We start from the raw sequence: 16,327 nt of genomic DNA on the forward strand, positions 1-16,327 counted from the left end.
CAAGTCATCAATAAAAATATTAAATCACATAGAGCCAAGTACCAATCCTGTGTGACCTCACTAGAAAAACACCCATTTGATGATGATTCCTCATTTCTAACAACACTGAGACCTGTCAGTTAGCCAGCCTTTAATCCACTTAATCTGCACCATGTGGATGTTATACCATTCTAGGGGTTTTTTTAATCAAAATATCATGTTGTACCAAGTCAAAGGCTTTACAGAATTCTAAGTATATTACATCCCACAATTATCTTTATCAACCAAATTTGTTATCTCATCAAAAAAGATAGCAAGTTAGTTTGACAAAATCTATTATCACATGTTGATTGACATTATTATATTACTACTTCTTGCTTGCTTCTGAAAAAATACAACATTACTGCTGATGAGAATTGCTTCTTCCTTTGTCTACTCCATTTTGAAATTTTTATATTGAAAAAATGACAGATATCAGCACCTTTATTTTTTGATTCACACTGGACAGTCAACGATTCAATGGCACCAGAGGACTGCTTGCCAGATCTTGGACGATGATAACTTTTCTGAAGAAAGAAAGTTATTCTTTTGTGATGTTTAAGAGTTGAAGCCCAAAGGATGTGTTACATCTAACTTGATTTGCTAGATCCTCTATCTGATTCTATGGACCACGGGTGAGAGTTTTTGTAAGTGCCTAAGGAAGTTTTGTCTCCAGCTCCCTTTGAAAGTCAAAATTGCATACAACTCTAATACGACACTGTCCATAGACAGCAGCAACTTGCTGATGCAGGCATTTTTCTCAGGTTTCAACTCTGTCTCTCAGGGGTTACTTGTGTACATAGTAGAGGGAGGCTAAGTTCCACTTGCCTGGAAAGAGAAAAGGAAAAGATTTTTATAGAGCTAGTACCCAGCCAAACTAATTATTCAGTTCCTGGCTTCTCTGTAGATACTGCCAATATGAACTAGACTGAGGCCACCAAGTCATTTCATAATCAAATACAAGCATTTTAAATGGTAACTGGATTTGAACCTTCAGCTGAAAGGTTCCATAGCTCCTTACCAAGCCCTTGAGCTCTACAGTCCCATAAAAATGAAAAAAGAAATCTATACACTTAGAAAATGTGAGTGATGTAAAAATAGGAAAACATGGGCTTTCATAGCTAATCTGTGAGAAGTGTTTACTACTCCTAGTAAAAGCACTCAAATGTGTGGCAAAAATGCTAAATTCCATATGTGAAGAGGTGGGCAGTTATTTATTACTTACACCTGGGGAGCCATATGTTTGCATTGTTTGTTTGCAGACAAACAAAAGTGGCAAGACCTTGCCTCAAAGAGCTAACAACCCAGATTGACTAAATTATCATTTATCAAAGGAAGTTAAACAAATTCTGAAAATGTTGTTCCAACACAACAGTGAACAGCTGAACATTATATTCATATTGGGCCTGTTCCAAAGCCCACTGAAGTCATTAGCAATCTTTTTCCTGGTGCAGAATGAGAAACATGGATTTGCAAGGACATTGTATATAGTTGATTCCAACAATGTGCACAAAAAAAAGATTGTATCACATTGTTTAAATACTCTGTAAGAGAAAACCCTGTTATCCACCAACTCCAAGTAGAGTTCTTTATATACTGTAGTAAATAATAGTTCCCCAAAAATGTCTAACCAATTCTACAAGCAGCTAGAAAAATGAACTGATGAATGTCTGTAGTGGAATGGTACAATTTACCACTGTATTGGAAGTCAAGGGACAAAAACCAGCCAGTCAATCCAATAACTAAATAAATAGCTAAAGTACAGAAGAAACAAGTTTTCCAATTGCATATGGACAATTGGTTTCTGGTTTCTTTGCCAGCTGGGCTTTTATTTGTCAACAATATTAAAATAATTAATCTTGTATCTGAAATGTTTATGCAAACACTGGGCCAGATGGAAAAGGGACTAGATGGCAGTAGCAGCTGGTGCCAAAAATAAGTTTTGGGGATAGGGTGGGGAATTAGAAAAAATTCTCACCCCCTCCCCACCCCAAAAATTACTCCTGGTCTTCCCTCTAAATAATTTGGATCTCTTTCCCTTCTCTCAAATACATTCTGCCTCCCTCTACCTCAATCTTCCCCCACTTGATCCCCTTGTATTGTTCCTGAGGTGAAGATGGAGCTCTGCACATAAAACTGTTAGAGGAACTTCATTCCACATGTGCCTTTCTCCCATGACCTGTGTTAGCTGAAAAAGAGAACAGAGACCACTACTGATGAAGATTGTCAGTGCCTCCCTTAAGGAGGGAAGGTTGCTGCCTCCTCTTATGTAAGCTCTTGCAGGGCCTTTGCTCAAGAAGCTAGCACTGGATGTAGATGATCTGGCCACTATCAGCCTTCATCTAATTTTTCTTTTGGTTCAGATTAGTGGAAAGACAATCTGGTCTCAGAGACTAGATGGCTCAGACCTCCTTGTGGATTATCAGACTGGGTACTGACAAAAGCTTAGTACAGAAATTTCATAGTTCACATCTGTAGATGATCTGTTCCTGGTGATGAACAATGATCAGGTGTCCATGCTAATATTAGATATATTAGCTGCCTTAGATTATGAGATGTTCTTGATTTACCTGCTGCCTCTAGCAGATGTGCACGGGCTGCTTTGGTGGTTCTCTTCCTTTCTTACAGAGTACTCGGAGTGATTTTGGACAACAGTTCTTCTTTCTCAGTAATAGGGTTCTACTGCATTCCACTGCATCACCTTTCCTGTTCAATGTGTGTATGGGAACAATAGAAGAGTTAATAAAGAGATAAGAACTTGGGTGCATTCAGTGTGCTGATGACATCACAGCTCTGCTTCTTTCTTCAAATCCAACTGATGCAGTCAAGAGCTGTACTCAATGTCTGGTTGAAATTGAGAGGTAGCTGTCTTTAGACAAGACAAAAGTAATGGCAGCAAACCATTTATCACCAGAGTTCACAGTCTCAGTTGGGTTAGGTTCTCAGTTAGGTTCACAGTTGATGGTAGAAATAAAACTGGCAGAAAAAAATTATGTATTTTCCACAATAACCTTTTCCTATCTTAGTTTGGCCAGAAGATTATAAACATTTCTTTTGGATGTGGACCTGGCAAGTGCCCTGGTGGCTGCAAAGGAAGGGTTGACAGGAATTAAGATATTGAGTTAAATAGTTACTACTCACACTCTATATTTGTGGATCAGTTTAAAAGCATTGGTGTTAGAGGTGTATTTAGTACATCATTATCCATCATGCTTTGCTTGGTGCTTAGACAACTAGAAACAATGGCTTTCTTGAACAATCGATGTCTTACCTGATAAGATTTTAGTTAGTTATTTTAACTAAAATAGACAGCATAGCATGAAGACTTTGTTAAGATTATGTAAGCATCTTTATTTAAAATGTTAACAAAAGTTAAAAACTACAGTGATCCTGCTTTGTGCACAATAAAATGGCCAAATTAAAGCCTATATTAAACACTAGAATACCATAGCAACAAGCAACAAGATCCTCAGCTAGTTCTAATTGGCATAGCTTTATGGACTTCAGTAGAGCGAGGGTGATTAAAAACAGCTGAGGATCTGGATTTCTGAAAAAATTATGATGAAAAAATTGAAATAATTCATTTGATGAATGTTGTTCATCTACCTATAGATTTGGTTAAGTAATAGAAACAAATTATTTGTGAAAACATTATCTGATAATTGATGGAGAAAAAACTAGTTGTGATTATTATTCAACTAGCTCAACAAGAGAACAGCATGTTGAAGGAAGGAGATGACAATGGTTTTGTATTACAGAAGATTTGGGTGTAACACATATACAGTTACAACTATATAAGTCATGTTACCTCTAAACAGAGCTCTATTCCATTCTACTTTTCTCATCTTAATATTCCAAAGGACACTACGGGCCAAACCTAGCTCCAGTGTAAGTGGGCACCTCTCCTTTGAAATCAATGGATTTACTCTGTGACTGGATTTGACTTTATGCCTCTGGAAGACTTAGCCTGCCTCCACTTTTACCTGTGAGGACAGAGAAAAGACAAAAGAAATGACCAAATAGATATTATATATCTGGCTACTCCTGGGTTCCAAGAATAATACAATTCACTATACTCAAGGTCTAGCATCCATAGAGGAGAAAACCTGGCAATATGAAATTAATTAAGCTTGCCATATCTTTACTGAATCCTGGATGTGACCCAAGTAACTATAAACATATTTAAATATATCAAATAAATGTCTGGGTCATTAATATTTTTCAGATACTATCAAAGATGAAAACAGTTGCCCAGACCCAGTCCATCTCCCGAGACACTTGAAACCCAAACAAGCAAGACCCAATCGTATGGGTCAATCTATGCTAGACATTATGGCATCACAGAACCATTTAACTCACTGAGTTCAAACTCCCCTTTAACAAACCACTGTTGAAAGCAAAAGGCTGAGTGTCTAATTATCCTTGCTTCAACATCCAGCTCAGGTACAATTTATTATTTGGATTACTTTAGCAGACTTACCAGCCTACAATATTCCTAGAACACAGAGGCCTAAAATTGCAGTTAGTACTCAGGCAAAATTCCCCAAACTATCCATAAAATCAGGGGGTGGATTAACCCGTGGGACAGGGCCTCAAAACGAGGAAAGTCTGGAAGAATGAAGGCTGTCAGTACAACTTCCCCTCTGATAGTCTGCCCACAAAAGGTCAGCACAGCCTGAAAAGTGGTGAGACGGCATAGCCAGAATGGCCGGTGGCTACCTTATTCACGACAGCCATTCGCATTCATCACTGCTGCAACCACTATGAAACTCCTGGCAGAAACAAGACCCGCATAACCTCCAACTAGGGTGGTAATGGAAAGATGATCTGCCTTCCTTAGGCAAAAAGAAAAGGAGTACTTGTGGCACCTTAGAGATTAACAAATTTATTTGAGCATAAGTTTTCGTGAGCGATGAAGTGAGCTGTAGCTCATGAAAGCTTATGCTCAAATAAATTTGTTAGTCTCCAAGGTGCCACAAGTACTCCTTTTCTTTTTGCGGATACAGACTAACATGGCTGTTACTCTGAAACCTTCCTTAGGCAGAATCCTCTCCACAGTACAACACAGGGTCATGCTAACCACACCCTGGGCCTCACGTCTTTTTAAAGAGTTTTGAACAGAGTTGGATTTTGAAAAAATAAATAAATTCATTTAAAGTTTTTCATGAATTTTTTTTGGCTTTTGAGTAAAAATTTTGTCATTATGCTCTTTAATTTTTTTAAAAAAGCATAAATATTGAAATCTTTATTTTGATAGGGAAAAAAAACTTTCATTTTTAAACTCCCTCCCACCTGTTTCTTCTCCCTGTGGGGGAAAAAGAAAGCTAGGGGAAAGTAGATAGTGCATTTAGACTTTTTCTTGACATACTTAGGAATGCTATCAATCATGGTAACATTAGAAGGCCATTTCTGCCACTAGGATGGGGAAAACTCCTTGGAAAAAAATCCATAAAACCCCTACCTTATCATAGGGGTAGTTTGACTTCTATATTTATGGGGGGCAGCTCTAGTCAGGCCAATGGGGCTGCACACGGAGGGTAAATTTCACACCTGCCTGAGGCTTGCAGTTTGAGAGGCAATGTCTCCCATACCCCACCCAAACTATGCCCATATACCTTATCCTCCTTCTTATCTCTGATTCATCTTTGTTGTACTGCCTACAGAATTATGGCAGTTGATCCTGAGCAGGCAGGTGGTGAGCTTACTGTGCTAAATTTGCTCATTTCTTTGCTATCTCTTTCTCCCCCATCTTATTTGTTTCATCCACTTGTTGCATCTTGTCATATACAAAAACAGTAATTTATTTGGGACAGGAACTGTCTTTATACTTGATATCTGTTCAACACCTTGTAAAGGTCTCCATCAGGGACTGATTGTGCAAGTAATTACATTGACTTTGGTGGAATGACATCACATTAAAATCACTGCAATGAGATTAGAACACTGTATTTAGGATTAAAAAGGAGCAAACAGTCTGAACGGTTGCCCCATCACTTATATGTGTGTGTGTTTGATAGATAGATATCTATTTCCTAAATTTCACTCAAAGTCAATCAAAGTTGTTTGCATTTAGGGAGAAAAAAAATATGTCATAATTTAAGTCAGCTAATATATCCACTAATATTGTTTTTCCCCACTAACTATGCATTGTCACTCTTATTCAAGTTGTGTAACTATCCACACAATAATGGAAATTCAATAATCTTTAAAAATGTGCCATTTTGAAAAAGTTTACCATTGCTAGTGGAACTTCCCATTCTCTAAATAGAAAATATTGCTGAAAATGGTGGGGAAACCCCACACCTTACTAAACTGTAGAACTTTTAAGCCTGTTCACTCTATTATTCAGAATAAAGGTGGTAGAAATGTGGATTCAGTAAGGAAATCCATTCATATGCTTTGCATTATATTTAGCCAGCAGCAGCTGCTAAGCCATGGTTCTCTTCTTCCAAGGACACAAATATGATTTTACCAAGGGATGAGTCTGCCTTGTTTTCTCAGCTGTTTAGATTTTAGCATAATTTTTTTCAGTCTGTTCTGCCCAATTGAGAGTACAGGAAGTGTGGTTTTCAATATTTCTTCTTGTGTTCCTGCAAATCAAATTGCTATAGCTACAGCCAAAATAAAAGGCTTTAGGTGGTCAAGAGACTGATGACAGGGAAACACACATAAGATTCATGACTTTTAGGTTTGGAATGGAAGTGGCATTAGTGTGCTTTTTCCAGGATATGTGAAAAAGGGTATTGAGGTGGAAACTGTGTGTGTGTGTTCAGATTTAGTTGAAATCTTTTAAACAGGTAATTTTTATACCACCAGAGTTGTTTACATAGAAAACAGAATAGTATTTTTCTAACTTGTCTGACCCTGCTGCTTTATCAAATATATTCTGCCATAGTACAATGGCCACCACCAAAAAGTAAGAATTTGCAGAGGGTTATCACAAGGCTTGTCTTCACTACTGGGGAGATTGATGCTGCTGCAATCGATTCAGCAGGTGTTGATTTAGTGGGTCTAGTGAAGACCCACTAAATCGATGGCAGAGCTCTCTGGTCAACCCCAGTACTCCCTCAATTGACTTACCTTACTTTTCTCGGAGAGGTGAACATCTGTCAATGCAGCGCAGTGAAGACACTGGGGTAAGTTGACCTAAGCTATGTTGACTCCAGCTATGTTATTCATGTAGCTGGATTAGTGTAACTTATGTCGACTTACCCCAGTAGTGAAGACAAGCCCACACAGTAGTATCTGAGATATCTTTGGTAACAGTGAACAGGCACTCTCATGCTTCATAGGCTCAAAAATGCAATCTCCATTTTTGTCCCCTAAAAAGTTTATAAATGCTGGTTTCAGAGTAACAGCCGTGTTAGTCTGCATTCGCAAAAAGAAAAGGAGGACTTGTGGCACTTAGAGACTAACCAATTTATTTGAGCAGAATGCATCCAATGAAGTGAGCTGTAGCTCACGAAAGCTTATGCTCAAATAAATTGGTTAGTCTCTAAGTGCCACAAGTCCTCCTTTTCTTTTTATAAACGCTGTGCGCTGTATTCCTCACACACTCAAAAGAAATGCTTCAATGCTGTTTTCTTTAAAAATGTTTCAACGGAGCTATACTGATTTACACCTGTGGGTATTCTGGCCAGTAAGTGAAAAAACGGGCAAAATAAATTACTGTATTTGTCTCTTCATTTGTAAAAGAAGCTGAAGAACAACTTAAGCTTAAAACTGCATGCATTTTCCTAATGAATGAGAGTTCTGGCATCATGCGAAAGTCTTAAAGGACATAAGCTGCTAGAATCATAAAAAGTTCATGAGGAGCTAGAACCATAGGCAATGAATCCAAGAATTCTCATGAAAGTAGCAAAGATAAACAGCGAAAGAACTCAGGATACAACAGGTACCAAAGGACTGGAAGATGACAAATGCAGATCTCACATATACAGTAGGAAACTGATTGGATAAATTAAGTGAGGATCATACCCGATGAATATTCCTGATAGTACTGAAATAATGCAGCAGAGATAAAACACACCACATGAATCTTGATTTCAGAAAAGCTTCCTATCTATACCAAACAAATCAGATTCCATAGCACTTAGTGCTAAAATAATGGTGTACTTCTGCCAGCAGATTGCTACAAAAATATTTTAAACGACGCTAGTTGGACTAAATGCTTAACTCAAAGGGGTCAAACATTAACATTTTCAAACCTAGGTGTAGAGTGGGGGCAATAAATTGGAGGCCATGGTTTAATGTTGAACCAAAACAAAGTGAATAGTTTTGATTTGAGAATGTTGAAACATTTTGTTTTAATTCAAATGTCAAAGCAAAATGTTTAATCATTTCAAAATTGAATGTCGAAGTTTCAGGTGCTCAATTTTTAGACAAAGTCAAAATTTTCTATACACATTTGATATTTTTCCTTGACAATCAGAAGTTTCAATGGAAAAAAATTTTCACCAGCCTGTCTTGGGTACCTCTACATTCATATTTAGGCATGTAAATAAGCCTGACTTTCAGGGTGCTGAGCAGTCATTTTGGAAAAATCAATCCCTAAATAAGTAAGTATATAGAAGTCTATCTCTAGGCAAAGCAAAGGAGCTTCACTGATTATGTAGTTAATAAGGCTGTCAATCGCAGGTAACTCAAGCAATTAACACAAAAGAAATTAGCTGGATTTTTTAAAAAGTAGTTATGATTAATCACAGTTTTCATTGCACTTTTAAACAATAGGATACCAATTTAAATTTATTATAAATATTTTAGATGTTTTTCTACATTTTCAAATATTGATTTCAATTACAGCACAGAATGCAAAGTGTACAGTACTCACTTTATATTTTTTTATTACAAATACTTGCACTGTAAAAAGAAGATAACCAAAAGAAATAGTATTTTTCAATTTACCTCATACAAATACTGTAGTGCAGCAGTTCTCAAACCGGGTTGGGATCCCAAAATGGGTTGCAAGGGCTGGCCTTAGACCTGCTGGGGCCCAGGGCCAAAGCCGAAGCCCCACTGCTCCAGGCGGTGGGGCTCAGGCTACAGTTTCAGCCCTGGGCAGTGGGGCTCAGGCTTTAGCTTCAGCCTTGGGTGGTGGGGCTCAGATTACAGGGTATTTTTGTCTTATTTTTCTGTGAGGGCTCATTCGAGAATGAGTATTGACCATGATTGCAGTGGTGTTATCTGGCAACTTCACTTTGAATAGTCTCTTACAATATGTATTGTCTTCTTATGTTAAACAATCTGTTCTACTTTGTATTTAGCTGTGGCACTCTCTGTAACATTCTCATGTAAGTTTGAAAACTTGTCTCTTTCACCAAGAGCCGTTGGTCCAATAAGAGATATTACTTCACCCTCCTTGTCTCTCTAATATCCTGGAGCCAACATATCTACAACACTGCAAACATTAGACAAAAATAGCAGGTATTATCTTGTTTCATTCCCATCAAGAATCCCTCAAATTATAAATTAATATCAACTAGTTAGTAACTGAAGAGAACAGTTTCTGCTGCCGCGTGAGCCCAGTCCTAAACAACAAGCGAACTCATACTCTTTTTAAGACTATGGTCAGCACACTGCTATGAACTTCCAGCCAGTATTTGTGCAGATGGTTCTACCAGAATTGCTGGGATATGTGCTCTTATGTAATAGTGTACATTTAGCCCAATATGTTCATCATAGAAGTACAATTATGTTAAAGGATTCTCATACAGTATGGGGATGAGTGCTATGGAAATGCCATTACATACAATTATAATCAATGCATTTGGTCTAGCCTTGTAGTCTAATGGCAGTGCAAAACAATATCTAAGTAAATATGTACTGGTATATGTCTGTGGGCTTCTCTGCATAGTTATTTAGGCACCCAAGTTGAAGATCTGTGGAAATTAAAATTTCCAAAGCTTTGTCCCACTCCTCTAAAGATTTCCACATTCCTTACTCATTCCTTAATATCCTAGTTTGCAATTCTTGTTAGTTTACCGGTGTGTTGATTTTTGTTCTGATAGCCATTGCTGCAATGCCAGAATCTATGAAGTGAGCTAAATAATTTAGTAAACTTGACCCTAAACTAACAGAGATAGTAAGAGGTCTAATGCAGCCAGAAATTTCTACAATTATTTAATCCACCCACCTGCAAACATAGTATAAGTAAAAGAGCCACTGTTCAAACACTCCTCCAGATTATATTTGTTTTAATTTAAAATGTTTTGCCAGCATACAATATTAAATGTGTCTTATTAAACACAGCTACTTATATCCTGGCAATCTGCTTCCTTTGCTAGAACTGTTTAAATATTTATCTGAGAGTCTTACCCAGCAGATATAAAGAAATGGCATAAGGTTTCCTACATAAAAGCTGCTTGCTTTCCCTCTAACTTTAGCATCCATACAAAATAACCTGGTCATAACGAGAATCTTACAAACTCCAAGAATGCAAACTAAGAGAGAATAGGGTGCAGGTCCTTTCCTACATTAGGGCAGTTTTGCACAACTCCTCAATGAAAGCAGCTCCAATGCCAGCAAAACATGCAACAAGTGAGTCACCCCAGTGTTGGGGGTTCTTGGTTTGTGCGGGTGGGGGTTCTTGGTTTGTGCAGGTTATCACAATGACACTTATCAACTCAATTAGCCCTCAGATGAGAATGAAGGGTATGAGGAGTCTAAAGATGGCTTAAAGCTATCTTTTCATCCCCCCCCCCCACTTTGGTGTTTGTTACACATTCCTTCAGCACAATGTTTGTGACATTTTTATTGTATTTCTGTAAAAATGGCTATAGACATTTTTTTCTTTCTACCAAAAAGTGAAATAACTAAATATAGATATTGAAACTTTTCAATAAAAAAAAAATGTCTACCACCTCTAAAAATCAGGCCATATCTGATTACATGCAGCCTTGGAACAGTGGTCCTTTTTGGCCAAGGCTCACACACGCATGCACTTGTAACACTGACAGGCCCCGGTTGTTGGCAGGCGGGATCAAATCGGGGACCTCTGGAGCTTAGTGCATGAGCCAAAAGCCAACCGGCTGTTAGCTAAGGCTGTAGAGCAGACACGTTCATCTCTTTCGCGCTCTAAGTGGTCTCAGTGCCACTAGATGGGACACAACACCACACCCAGAAGGTGTGTGGGTTACACACACACACACACACACACACACAAAATAGCAGCTTTCAAATGGATACAAATTAGAGAGCTAAAGAAACGAGATTTTTGTTTATCATCATATATGAATAATAGTATTTTAACTGTGTACTAGCCAGTTATATTCCACTGTGATAACAATATGTATCCTAGCATATAACTTGAATCAGTGACATTTTGGACAGAAGCAAGAAAGAAGTTACCTACTGAGAAATATACATTAAAAAATCAGTAACTTTATATAAAACCATTATGTACGAAGCACACATGGTGAATCTCACATGGTGAATGGTAACATAAAAGCTACCCTCTGGATCATAGTTAAAAGGACAAGAATCCTAAGGAAGGAAGATATAAGTTAATTATTTGTTGGTGTTCAGAATAATGACACTGTAACTTTAAGTATTCATCAGTTTATGGGTTTGAAATCCGGAACACTGATTTATTAGAATTGGTTCAATTCCTTCTGATAGTTTCTTTGGAAAGTTATGTTGTGATGATTAGACTCCTTGGTACAGTTTACATTGTTATGTCACTTCCCTGCATGTCCCCTTTCCTATGGTTTTACTTACCAGTAGCAAAGATTTCAGGCACTGATATTGTCTGAAAGCTTACAGTAATTCTAATGGGTAATGTACTGTAGAGATGTGTTACAATGATACCACATTACAAAGAAGTGACAGTGCTGTCGTGAGGCATTTCTTTAGTGGAAACAAAAACCTCAAGGGATTTTCATTTTAGAGGATTGGTTTTATTAGACTGTTAAAATTATTTTTTGATAATTTGCCTAATGCTATATTTGAAAATGAGTATCTGTATTTTGCATAAAAATTATTTCCAGCAGATGCTTCAGTGGTTGGTGGTTTGTTTGGCTTGTTTGTTTGCTTTTTTGAGCTTCTGTTTCATCTTTTATGGTTCTAGCATATAAATGGCCTAATCAGTGTGCTGTAGATTAAATTAGGACCAGTGGAATTTTCCAAATCAAGGGTCCAAGGCCTCAAGAAATAGGGAAGACTATGATGTTTTGGAGAGCACCCATGACATGTTAGTTTCTTCAAGGCCTTTTGTGAGTGTACAAGTATATGTCAAGTACATACAACTTGTCAGTTACAAGTGTATTATCATGACCTGATTGAAATATAATTCTGTTTTGTGCTATAGCTGGGACTTAGACATGTTTTAACCATGCCCCTAAACTGTGCTTGGACAGAGAGGGGCTCTGTTTTTGGCAACACAGTAAAACACACCTAGGTCCTGACTTACTGCAAGACAGAACTATAACTGTGATAAATAGTGGGATAACATTTTGCATTACTAAATTTACAGGACAAGATCCCATGTGAAACATACATATGACCATGATAATTCTAAATTTTGGTCCTTAATGACTCTGATATCACATATGCGAAATCATTAATGAGTATAAAAACCATCTCTTTCATGCCTCTCTATGCCATGCAGAATATACCTTCCATCTTCTATCACTACCTCCATCTTTGCTGGTCCACTGCTGCAGTTCTAGTTTCTTCCTAGGTAATTCTGATAGTTTTCAGTTCTACTTCTACTGTAGGTCCTGTCCTATCCTGTCTTGTTATGTTATTTGTATCTTTCTCTATGTATGTCCTAGACATCTCTATTTCTGTTCTGTAATGTCCTCTCCTATTAGTTTGTTTGGTTCTCCTCCAGAGTTCTGCATTTGTGATTTTTATGGACATCTGATATTAAGGATTTGACTAAGGAAGCTGTTTATGAAAATATGGAGTTAGATATAAGGTCTTAATAAGTCTCAAAGTTTCAGCACCGTATAGTAAGATGGACTTCACAATGGTGTTAAATATTCAAAGTTTAGTTTGAAGGGCAAGATTTCTGTTTCTCCAGATCAGCTTTAGAGTTGCTAAGGCATGTCTAACTTTTGCTATTCTGTCTTTAACGTCTTAGTCAATTCCACCTCTTGTACTTACAGTGCTGCCAAGATATGTGAAATGTCAGACCCCTTCTATGTCAGTCCCAGAAAATGTTATTTCATGTGGTGTGTTGATAATAATGATTTTAGTTTTCTCAGTGTTGATTTTCAACTCTGCTAATGGTGCATAGACCTGGAGATAATTTGTTTTGGCTTGCATGTCTTTCTGGTTATGGGAGAGCAATCTGATGTCGCCTGCAAAGTCAAGATCCTGCAACTTCTCTGTGAAAATCCATTATTTGCCCCTTGCTTGTTCCATGGTGTCCCATTACCAGGTAATGATTACCCAGTCCACCAGCAGTAAAAAGATCCTGGGTGATATGCAGTATCCTTCTCTGCTGCCCGTAGAACCTCAAATGAATTTATCAGTTCACTGTTATGTATTACCTGGCATGTCATATTTTCATAGAAGCTCTGTTCCCCAGTGTTCCGTTCCTAGCTCTGACGCCTCAGAGCCTTGCCTGTGTCCCCATTCCCTATTCCCACTTCCCACCTCCTCCTCTTAGCAGGCCCAAATATACCTGCAGTGCATTCCCCTAGTCACACCCCTTACAACTTATGATCATGTTCTGTTTGAGAGGTTTTGAGTTGGGGTCTTCGTCCCACCTCTTTTGTACCCCATAGGAGGGGTAAGGAGTGAGGTTGTGCTCTGACCAAGGCCAGTCCTTTCTTCAATTTTTAGTGTTTCTAATGCCTCCCTCCCCAACCCCCATTGCCACTCCTAACTGGTTGCTTGACCTTGCCTTGAGGTAAGGAGTTGAGGCAGTCTTCAAGTGTGTGCTCATATTTTACATTCCCACCATGTCCAGTAACACTTGAGCTGTATCCCTTGTCTTTTCCCATTGTACTAAAAGCCCCATCTGGCTGTGGGAAATGCAACACAGTCTCTTTGTTCATTGTTCTTTACACATATTAGTATAAGATATAAGAGTATCAAAATGTCAAACCCCAAATTCTATCTCAGGCTGGCAAACAAGCCTAAATACAACCACCACTATATGAGCCTGGTAAGATGGAGCAAGTAATAAAAGAAATAGACAGTGTGGCCCAATGGCTGGAGTCCATGTCACTCACCCCGAGTATCAGGGTATTGTGGCCCAATGGCCAGAGTCTATATAACTCGCCCCAAGTATCAGGGCATCGTGGCCCAATGGCCAAAGTCCATATAACTCGCCCCAAGTATCAGGGCATTGTGGCTCAACAGCCAGAGTCCATATAACTTGCCCTCAGGCAGGGAAGAGTATCCCAACGGTCAGAGGGGTAGGGGAACCCATGCCCGCCCTCTCCATAGGGTCCCAACCCAGGGCTCTCCTATTGGCAGGGTTTCCCCTGGCACTTAGCTTGGTGGGGATCCACCCACAACACGCCAAGCATCAGTGCAGCTTTAACACTGCTTGTCTCTAAAATGCCCCTGGGTCACTTCCTACCCTCAATGTCGTCTTCTCCACTCCAGGGGGTGGGGGCAGGGGGTCCTCTGGTCCATCCCCTCCTGCCAAGACCTCCGTCTGGGATGCCAGGTGCGTCCCAGCTTGGCTGGCCCCTGGACCCGGGAGCATTGGCTGTCCCTCCTCAGGAGCTAGCAGTGTGCCACCTCCTCCTCCGGTGGTCAGCCCAGACTGAGCACCTTTGCAGGCTTTTATACTTATTCTCCAGTTGGAGCATGCCCAGCAGGGCTTCTGGGGCGGGGCTTCCTTGGCCAGGAAGGAAGGGTTAATTCCTGCGGTATCAGTGCCGGGCCAGTCTGCCCCGTCACAGTAACCAATTCTGACTTTAATGCCTCATTACTTGTAATCACTTAAAATCTATCTTTCAGTAGTTAATAAACTTGTTTTATTGTTTTATCTAAACCAGTGTGTTTGGATTGAAGTGTTTGGGAAATTCTATTTGAGAGAACAGGATTTGTGCATATCATTTTCTATTAATAAAATGATGGACTTTGTATTGTCCAGGAGAAGGCTGGCCAGTACAAGACACACATTTCTGGGGGCAAATCTGGGACTGGGAATTTGCTGGTGTTACTCTGTAGCCTAATTCAAGGGTGACTAGCCATAGTACTCATACAGTATAGCTGGGAGTAATTTATATGCTGGAGGCTGTGTGTGAGCAGACCAGGAATGGTTGCTCTCACAGCGAAGCAGTGTAAAAGGCAGCTCAGGCTGGAGAACTGAGGGGACAGAGCTGTTCAACAGTCCAGATTGTACCCTGGGTATTGTCACAATGGTGCAGCGAGCAAGGTATATGCTCAGCTTGTTGTTCTGAGTGAAATTTACACTTTAAGCACTGGTGTCATAATTTTAAGTAGAGACTCAAGTGTGGTGGCTGAAAACAGTCAAAGAAACATTACAGTTTGTTTTCTGTTTGCTTATTTAGGGTAAGGGGAATAGAAACAATAAGCATAAAAATGAGCAGCCATGACAAAACTACAAAGTTAGAGCTGGCCAGACTGGAAGCTCCAGAAAAAGAGAGAGATTGCCAGTATCAGATATGGCAGGCAGAGATGAGACTGAAAGAAACAGCTGCTGCATTGGAAGCTGAAAAGCAAAACGAAAGAGAATAATTCACCCACAAAAGATCCAGGGAGGCTGAAGGAACTGCCCATAAAAGAGCCGTGGTGCTGAAGGAACAGGAGGTGGAAGCCCATAAGCAAGCCATGATGCTGAGACAATGAGAAGCTGAGGAGAAGGAGAGGAAATAACAATCTGGAACTGTTAGAAAAACAGAGAAGGATCCCAGAGTCACCAACATCTCCCTCCACACGAGGAATCCACAGCTGGGACCAGCTGTGGCCTGCATACAAAGAGACAGACTGTATGAAGGAATACTTCACCATCTTTGAAAAGTTATGCAGAGTTCATAAGGTTCCTGAGGACAAGAAAGTCCACACACTCGTTGCAAAACTGTCTGGTAAAGTTTTGAATGTATTTATTGAAATGCCAATTCAGGAAGCTCTGATATATTCTAAATTTAAGGAAACTGTTTTTTACAAAGGTTCCAAGTCACTCCTGAAGTGTATACGGTGAAACTCAGAAATCTTAAAAGGAGTGCTGGCATGAGTCATAGTGAATGTTTATAAGATGTGTGCCCTAATGAGAAAATGGGTAAAAGGAAAAAGGGATGAAAGTTACAACCAATTGCTTGATCTCATTTCTCAAGTATATGCACTGATGATGTAAAAAATTGCCTGTCAGATAAATCTGTAGAAG

The 16,327-nt window shown here is 39.1% G+C and overlaps 1 long non-coding RNA gene across 2 annotated transcripts; it reads right to left on the reverse strand.

Moving 5' to 3' along the window:
• Positions 1-365: 365 nt before the first annotated feature.
• Positions 366-14,719, reverse strand: LOC122465329. 2 transcript variants are annotated; one of them, XR_006290077.1, is made up of 4 exons: positions 14,552-14,719; positions 3,827-4,001; positions 2,589-2,724; positions 366-846 (listed from the first exon to the last, which is right to left on the reverse strand). It is a non-coding gene; the product is annotated as an uncharacterized LOC122465329 (long non-coding RNA). The 2 variants fall into 2 exon arrangements; XR_006290078.1 differs by lacking the exon at positions 3,827-4,001.
• Positions 14,720-16,327: the final 1,608 nt, after the last annotated feature.

Source organism: Chelonia mydas, chromosome 3, assembly GCF_015237465.2.
Source record: "Chelonia mydas isolate rCheMyd1 chromosome 3, rCheMyd1.pri.v2, whole genome shotgun sequence".
Taxonomy (NCBI): Eukaryota; Metazoa; Chordata; order Testudines; family Cheloniidae; genus Chelonia; species Chelonia mydas.